The sequence below is a fragment of the Osmerus mordax genome, chromosome 9, assembly GCF_038355195.1.
Source record: "Osmerus mordax isolate fOsmMor3 chromosome 9, fOsmMor3.pri, whole genome shotgun sequence".
NCBI lineage: Eukaryota > Metazoa > Chordata > Actinopteri > Osmeriformes > Osmeridae > Osmerus > Osmerus mordax.
In genome coordinates, this window is record NC_090058.1 from 12,670,228 (window position 1) to 12,680,269 (window position 10,042).

The window sequence follows — 10,042 nt, forward strand, 5'->3', positions numbered from 1 at the left end:
CTTCATTGTGTAATATTCTTCACCAAATACTGTTTATTGACATTAACCTCTGCATTACTGTTAGAACTGTGCACTTCTAGTTATTGATTGGCAGCATTTACTATCGGTACTTTCAAATAAAAGTGTCTGCTAAATGAATCAGGGTTATTTCATTAAAACAGAAATGACTTTGACTCACCATATTAATGGGATCAACTGGTCCAATGCTGTTAACATACACCGCAGTCTCAATCACTGTTGGCCTTACTGGAACACACAAAACCAGTAATGACCAAATAATAAAGTCTATCTATAATTCCAGGAATATTTGTGTGTGTCTGTCTGTTTGTGTGAGTGTGTGGCTTGATTATCTCGAGAACCATGCACTGTGTAAAGTTGAAAAGGACGTAATTTTGATTAGCTGTTTGAGTTTGCAAAAAATAAATAGGGTCAAATCACAGGGCTTTTATGCAAAAGCTCTGCTGCTGAAAGCACCCCTTTGATCAATAGGCCGCCTAAACATGTTGTTAATCAGTTTTTCATTCAGCAAATCACTTCACAGTACCATAAGGACGGAGGTACACAAACAACTCACGATCCAAACATTTGTTTAGTGGCCTACAGTTTTGCCCTATACTACAGGTGTTTGATTTCCATTCCTTTGCTAGGCTACCCTGGCTCGCCAGATGGTTTGTTTCACACTTTCACAGATTTTTGTATCACTATTACAGTGTATGTATGAGCAAATGAGCAGTGCTGACTATCAAAATTGGCACAATAGTTAATATCAGCTTCTACCAAGAAGGGTTTTCTATATGGATTAAATTCTGCATGCAATTGTCAGCAAAGCAATATACAGTGGATGCTTTATTTTCAATATAGATCAGTGAATTTTGTTATGTTAATTAATTTAAAAGTTTACTCATGAAAAAACTATCTGCATTATACAAATTTGCACAAACTCCATTTAGGTTAGCTAACCAAATCAGCTAACTAATATCTTAATCACCGGCTGCATTACAGGAATAAGCATCACAGACATTGTACTACTTTGTGTAAATGGAGATATAATGCTTATCCTGAATTGTATGTATTTTTGTAGATAAACTATTTGCCATAAGATCAGGTTAAAGAGTATACTTTGTGAACAGCCACATGATTGTGTTATGAAACTCAACACTATCATGTGCTTTTAAATTCAACTCAATCTGAACCGATGGCTGAAGATTCTTTGGTAACAGTCTATTCCAGTGCTGTTGCATATAGACAACAGTAATCCTCTTGCATTAATTATCTTTAATCTAGCCTGAAGCCAGAAAACTAAAAATTAATTTATCTGGTCTTCACACCATTCCTGAGATCCCTCAATCAATCCCAATTTGGCTATGTATCATCAGTTTGGCCCCTGTGCAATACATCTACTTAACATCAGCCCAGTCATTACAAGAGATTCATCACCTTTGTATCTTTTTTTTCTTTTTTTTTAAACAAAGCTGCTGTATAGTCTCAGAAGTTTCTGGTTATGCTCAAATTTCTGATTTAAGATAGGAGTCCACAATTACATGCAAGCCTGATGGATGCTAACTTTTATGTCACTCAAAAATCCTTATTTGGTACCTTTCAAAAGAAATTCAAATCTGTTACGAATGTTAAAATGGATTGTCCTATAAAGGTTAGAGAGAAAACATTTAAGGACAAATGTACAGTCTCGACCAGGACGTTGTTGTGGGATTTCCAATGTATATATCAACAGTAGTCAAATATACCCAGACAGACATCATGGTTGCTATACTTAGAAGGCAAAGAGTACTTTGGAAAGATCAAATTCAAATGATGTCTGGTTGTGTGTGTTGAATTACTTAAATACTTCACAAACCTATATCAATAAAAGCAGTGCTGTAAACTGCAACTGAAATTCGCAGCGTAATCAAATAATGAATTAATACGGTACTACTGGGCATTTACAGAGATGAACATGTAATACTAAATTAAGTAATGAGTGTCATGTAATGTTGAATAAGCCCCCCATTAACCAATGGACTACAGTATGAATTTATAAAAAAGCGCCCTCTGAGTGGACACTGAATAATGAACATTGCCATTACAGATGGATGGGAACTTGCCTCCAATGTCAGGTCGGAGTTTGTTGTCGTAGCCTTGAAGTAATGTATTGAGGATCAAGGTGACATCACTTTCATAGACCTTGGGGGATAAAACCCAAGTCTTATTTATGGGAACATCTTCATAGTCCTCTTCATCCTGTTTACTTGGCCCAAAAGCCACACTGTGAAGAGAGAAAAGAAAGTGAGAAAATTGTGTGTGTGTGCAGGTGTGTGTGTGCACAGTCTGTGCAGTATGATCTACCGTCTGTGCAGTACAATCTTGCACCTACAAAAGGGCTGAGCTAATGAAACACACAAATGGTTTTGCAGGGATCCATGAAGCCGGGTGTTTGCTAAATGACTAAATGTTTTGAAAGGAGTTAGATTAGGCACTGTGAAGAGTAGACTTTCAGGGTGACAGAACTACCTAAACATTTGTATTGTAGACACAATTGTGGACAAAGATATAAATGTATATTTTTATCCTAACATAGAAGACCACTAAACAACTTTTTGGGACCACATTGACCATATAACCGCTGGTTCATATTGATAAAGAGTTGATAAAAGGAGGAAACTCCAATCTTTCAAAATGTTATACTTGTCATGCTATAAACTCAATGGAATATATTACACAACGCAATTCATTGACAGATGTACTTCCCAACTGCATGCTCAAATTGATTGTATCGACACCTTTTTTTAACTTTTTAAAACCTTCATCACTTCATCAATCTTCCAATATCTCCACATTGTTACTTTTGTAAAGGAAAGCAGTTCATTTCACCTCTATGAGTAATCACATTACCAGTTTTTGACCTCAGAGAAAATATATCGTAAATAATGTTCTACCCAAAGTGTCTGGGTGAAATATGCCTGATGGAGTGAATCAGAGAGATCCAAGGCACAAGAACGAAAACAATGATTTACATTTACATTTAGTCATTTAGCAGACGCTCTTATCCAGAGCGACTTACAGTAAGTACAGGGACATTCCCCAGAGGCAAGTAGGGTGAAGTGCCTTGCCCAAGGACACAACGTCAGTTGGCATGACCGGGAATCGAACTGACAACCTTCGGATTACTAGACCGACTCTCTCACCGCTCAGCCACCTGACTCCCTATCCAGTAACTTAATATAAACCTGTACACAAGGGGACAGCAGAATTAGCCTGTGAGGCTAAATGTTTTGACCCATAACCATGATGTGGTACCATGTTAGCTATTTTGTAAATAGCTATGTGGGTTTGGCTGAATCAAAGCCTTTTTCTTCTGATTGCAATACCAGGCAGACAAGATGGTCATGAAAGCTGCTGTATTGAATAGCCTAAATTGTGTCAAATAAAGTTAACTAATTAAATATGGTCATCAAAGTACACAGTATTGTTGGGATTAGATAAATATAGTACTAATGTACTTTTCTGACAACCTTCTTTTTATTCACTAAATGTGTTAGATTAATTGACAATTATTCTGATGTGAACTTTACATCTTATTTATAATAGGCTACTCTTTCGCCCAGAGGTATGGTATATGTCATGTGTTAGGCCTTTTGATTCATAAGGATCAAAAACATAAATCATGTCCTTTGTTCTGACAGCTGGATACTGCCAGGTACCGGTTGCTTTTTTTGCCGCAATGTGAGAAACACTGTTAATCATGTATGTGATTGAAACAAATATGAAATGGAATAGGCTGCACATTTGAGACATTTATGTGTTGTAATCTGAACATTTAATGTGATATTTAGGGTTTTCTTGACGCAATTTAGACTATCTTGACGCAAACTGTTATTTTCTTACTCTTCAAAATGAATGAATTTGTTGAACTATTGTTGGTGAAGCTGTTAAACACAGAGATGCAGGAATGTTTGCTAAAGGTTGCATTTTCCATGTGATTTAAATGACATTGCCATCTTAAACAGGACGATATGGTGCCTAGGCTTTCTGCACATTCATTAGGATAAAAATTCCTATACACTAAACAATTTACACGTGCGATTATGTTTATGCAAACAATACCTATACGTACAATATGCTTTGTGAAGGGGATAACGCGCGAGCCGTCTTCCCCACAATTGGTTTGATTACAACAAGCCCACCGCACACAGCACAATTTACCAGCCCTTTCCCCTCTCATGTTTTTCAGGATACCTTGTCCGTTATGTTTTAATTCAAATCCATCGCAAGATTATCAGTCAAATAGCTCCGCGGATCCGATCAAACTTACCAGAGTCCAAGGAGAGCCAGTAATAGCCACGAAATCATTGCTTTGCCTTTGACATGTTGCAGCACAACCTTAGTGCAAAACGCTACTATCTTCAGTCTCATGCTTACAAGATATAGCCTATACCACAAATATATCAAATTAGTCCTTTAAAGATACACAATTTGGTGTTGCTTTTTACCGCTGCCTTAGCCCAATTAAGTCTAGATACGCTAGGAAGGTGGTTCAGGATGTTTCCGAATTGACGGTAAATTCTACCAATCCTTGCATTTGAGTGTTGCATACATTATCTTTATGATGTTGTGCACCAGCAAGAAGCGCGAGGATAGGGTAGACTATAATGTGACTTGAGAGAGCCTGCGCTCTTTGGTCGAGGTAAATATCTTCAGCTGCACCAGTGGCTGTTATACTAACCTTGCAGATGTAACCTGCTGCCATGTCCATTACTGTTCTATAGTCTCACAAACACTAAACATGATTTATTTTCGGATTTAGGTATCGAAACTAATGTCAATAATCAGTGTGTTTATGTAAAAAACAATTTTGTGTCCATGTAACAATCATTTTGAAACTGGTAGGACAGTAAACAAAATGACATGTTAATGTTCACTGACCTTTAAAAAAACAAGCACTCATGTTTTCCGTTTTTGCACTGAGAGCATTTAGCTAAATGAGGCAGATGTTTCTGAATGTATTATTCCATGGATGAATATCCTCATTACCATTAGCAACCTTTCCAGTGTAAAGAATACCTTCCACATCCTAGAACAGGTAGGCCTATACAACATTTTTCAAAATATTAATCCGATCTATAAATTTTAATGGAGTGTTCCGTATCTCAAGTGTTAACAATTGATCATGCTTAGTGAGTGCATTTAAGTAAATGAACAGAGACATAGTTGCGAGTTCCATATAACAAACGTTTTGTAGATTTCAGTGTAGAATGACTTGACAGGCCCACACAAATCCTCTACCTCAAGCCCATCAAACTCCTTTGAGATGAAATCTACTGCCATCTGCAACCCCACACCTACACGTCACTCAACACCAGTACCTCACTTCATTAATGCTGTTGTGGCTGAATTGAAAACTGAAAATCTTACATTACAAGCCATCCCCAAAAATGTATGGCTGGTACAACACCAACGTGTCTGCACACTGACCAAATGTCCACACACAACGCAGTCCCTCTGACAATACAAATCATACTCATTTAATTTGATTGTTGCATTAGAACAGCTTGGCTCAACATGTTGCGATGACATGCACAATGGCCCCCCCAAGATAATAAACGATGTAAAAAATATTTAAAAACACAAAAATGTATGACCTTGTGCCTGCCCTCGCCAAGTTCTTTTCTGGAGCTTACTTGAAGCCAGCCTTGAGGCCCACCAAGGAGCAGCAGCAACATGCTGGTCCAGGTGGATGGAGCCGTGAAACTGAGGTTCTGTATCTACAGCTGGAAGGAAAAACCACGACAGATACAGAACGCAAGTTGAGACTGGTCTACTAGCTAGCCTGTGAAGACTCCTCGAGGGGTAGCTGCAGACATCTTTGCCATGCCAGTAGCCACAGTTTGCAGGACCGTCCACAATGTTGTGGAGGAAAGGATGACCATCCTGGAAAAAGCTTTCCCAAAACCAGAGAAGACGGAGGAGGCTGGCATTGTTCACCTGAATGGCCATGAGGCGTTGCGCTGTGATGCCAGTGTCATTGACGTGTACCACGTCAAGATTCTTCTGCCTGCAGAGCCACAGAAGAAATGTTCAATTAACAGAACGTTTTCCCAGTCTGTGCTACTGCAGGGCGTCTGCAATGCCAAGGCTACACTTCACCTTGTGTACTCTACACTGGCAATACAGGATCTGTATAGGATGCACTTGTCCTATGATGATCGCCCATGTACCAACAGGCTCTGTATCCACTAGCTGAGTACTTTATATTGGGAGAGCTGGAAGATACCTGTGACCACAGCGTCCCCATGCTATTATAAATACAAACGGACAGTTTTTTATGCACACACAGAGTAAATTGTTACTTTGGTGACTTAAATAAACGCCATATGTTTTCAACGTGAACAGGCCAAGCTGAAGCTCGGAACAACAGGCACCATGCAAAAGCAAGAAACGTTATTGAGCGCACCTTTGGGATCTCGAACACGCTGATGCAGCTTCGTTTTGAGGACCCTGGAGACCCAGCCTCTGGTCGCCCAGACAGTGACTTGTGCGTACTGCAACCTACACGATATTTGTGTGAAAATATTGGTTGAATGTTATCCAATGATGCTACTGAATAGCTTTTTTATGTAACTTTTTTTCAAGACAGGGTTAGCTTGAAAAACGTTCCAAAACCCCTTAGCACACAGAAGACAATTGTATGCGTGGAGGGTTGTAAGTAATTTCCTCAAATAACATTTGTTTTCTAGGCCAAGCTTAGAGATAGACAAAGTTCAAGGGAACAAAGCCAATGAGACAGCAGTCAAACATGCATACTGAGTTTGAAAGGAGATGAAATGTCACAATGGAGATGTAAACTATAAGCATTCACAAGAGCGCTGCAAAGTACCTGAGATACTGACATTGTCGACATTGAGTCTTTGTCTCTTTTTTCTGTGCAAATGTATTAATAACACCACTCATTCCATTTGGTCTCCATGTTTAGGCCAGCTGTGCTCTGAACCTAGATCCTGCATAAGGCATAACAGTGTATTCCCTTTTACAGCCCTCATACCATTTTACATGTTGCCTCTACTGCTGTTATACAGTCTTCTACCATTATTTTGTTCACCTTTTATGTCACATCTTCTGGTCATCGAACAGTAAACTGTGTGTCAGCGTATGTAAAAACATTTGAGAAATGTGTCAATAAATAGAATAGTTAGTATAGAGGGATTGGGGTGATACTAACTGGAATTGGATATAAAATGACACAGGATAAAATGATATAAAATGGCACACATGATAGCTAATCTTAATCCGACAGCACGTTTACTCATGAGGAAAAAAAGATTGCATTTCTGACACAGACGTCCACATACGATGAGAAACTGTCAAAGTTGTGTCTTGCTTGGTGGACAGATGAATGATGCGGTTTGCTACTTAATTGCTGTTCTTAATGATAATGCAGCCATGTAGTTAAGACTCCAAAGGTAGTTTGCAGAGTTTTAACTTCAACAGCTGGTATGGGGTGTGATCATTTGCTAGTTCCATCTAGTTGTATCATTGGAAATACTGTGACTGGTTGTCCATCCTGTGTATTGTATCCAACTAAAGAAAAATGTGTATAATGTTTATTTACCACCAATAAATCTGTCATTAATCTATTGAATCTACTTCTCTATTACAAGTCTCCGGTCTTAATTATGGATCATTACCGCCTTTAATGTTTTCAAACTTAAAACGTGACTGACAATTTATTTACTGATGGTTAGTAACTGTAAATATGGTAGTTGAAATTTATGTATAAATTAATAGTTTTGTACTGGACAGTGTTTATCCACAGAGAGACCTATCGACCATGAAAACAGTTTTTCTAGCACTAAAGTTAGTCTGTAATAAAGTGTAAATTATACTGGAGCCAAGTCTCTGCTTGAACTCCAACAAAAATACCATTCAATGGGTTGATTCATTTACATCTCACTATAAAATGCTAGTCGTGGGTTTTTATTAGAGTGGGTAGATCATTCAAAAGCAGACAGTAACTGCGACTAATGATGCAGAAGCAGGTTGAGGATTAAGTGTGAGACTTCACACAGAGGTAAATCTGCTGATGAACTGTGCAGTACTTGCTGTTTTCTTGTGTAGCCTCTATGTATTGATTGTGGACTTTTGAGCAAGTCCAAGCATTTAATACTCAAACTTGCTATCAGCAGTGTTTCGCATTGTAGCAATGCTGAGATTTCAGCTGTAGACGTATGCACTAGATGTCTTGCTGACTCTTGCATGTGTGTTGGCAAGGAGAGCTGAGACTGCTTAAGGGGTGGCTTGTATGTGGACAAGTTTGATTCATTCTAAAGCTTAAACGTGCACAATGTTCCATCTGCCACTTTAAATGAAATTTGACTGGAACAAATTTAAACATTGAGAGTTCTAAAGTTAAATGCAATACAATTACCTTTTTATTTTTTATGTTTCGCTGTCATTGAACATGTAATTTCACATGATACCAAATGTATACAAGTAGAGTTAAACAAAAAAGGGTAGTTGATCCACAATATAAAAAAATATTAATAATATTCAACCCTAGGCATGTCCTTTGGGTGGAAGAGGTTCTCCTGTTTGACGGCATGTCCCTAATCCTAATTGAGTACATTCATTCCCAAACATGCATATCTCCATATCTACACAATTAAGTGTTGTTAAGCTTACAGTAGGCATTCAACTGTACCATTCAGCGGCAAGGTTCGAGTCTCCTGCAGACATGCCTAGGTTGGAGCAGTAGGGGTCAACATTGGGCTGTACTTAAGGCCCACTTGGACTATGTGCACTGGCCCATTGGGTTTCGCTCATTGGCCAAATGTCCATCCAACCAACTCTAATTCAGCTCCAAGTAAAAGCTACATTTTAGTAGAGCAGAAACAATTATTAACGCTGATGGGAATTGTAGGTTGATAGCATTCTTAATATAAAAATGTCTACATTGGACAATTCATCTATTCAAATCCTGTACATGTTCCTGATAACATGGCGCCTCGCTGATGCACCCTCGTGTTGACCACACAACTGTTGATCCAACAGTTGATGTTGGATTCAATATTGCAGTCTTCAGTGCCTCATTTTGAATCATGTCACGTGACACACAAGTAGGCACATGAAAATGGGTGTCACTCACTCACTCATCACCTGTGTCTGGTTTTTCGGAAATTAGTATGGTGGGACCAAGTTGATTGACATACACCAGTCAATGGAGGGATGATAAACAGTTACCCTGTTGATTTCAAATCAAGTAATGAATTAAAATGTGCAAAACTTTATTTAAAATTTGTCTGTTTTTTTCCCAGGGATTTTGACATGTTGAGCATGAGAAAAACAAGATAAAATTCGCTCAGACTTCACATAAAAATATTTGACAAAACAATTAGATATCATAATTGTGTCTTATCTGTAATTGGAATGTTTCGTGTAACGTTTTTATATACCACATTTGTGTACAGTATATTAACATACAAACATACAAATTAAGATACAAATTTACAAACATAGAAACCGTTTCTGATAACAATGATATGCATAATACTAACATTTCACAAGGTGATTTAAGACACATAGGACATCAGAAACAATCTTGTCCACAAGTTATTCAAATCTTACAGAAAACCCGAGATGCCTGTTCTTAAGAATTATTGTTAAAAAAAACGATAACCTCAATCCATCTCGCACGGACTAAATACATTAGACTCACGTGTGGGCACGATCTACAGTATCTCCATATCAGGAGACTATCAACAAATACTAAACTGAATAAACACTACATTGATTGACATATATCCTATATATAACTTTATAAATGTGTCCCTTTACTGACATAGATTTCTACACTCACTCATTACACTTATGTGTCCTTTTAGTAACTTGTGTCACAGTGTCGTTGTTTTCATTTTGAGTGGCAGATGTCAAATATATACCTGAACTTATGGTGATCATTGAAAAAGTTGTGTTTGAGTTCACTTGGTTTAAAAATGGTGGAGCATCATTCTTCAGTATGTTATAAGTTCATGCTCTTTAAATAAGAAACCTG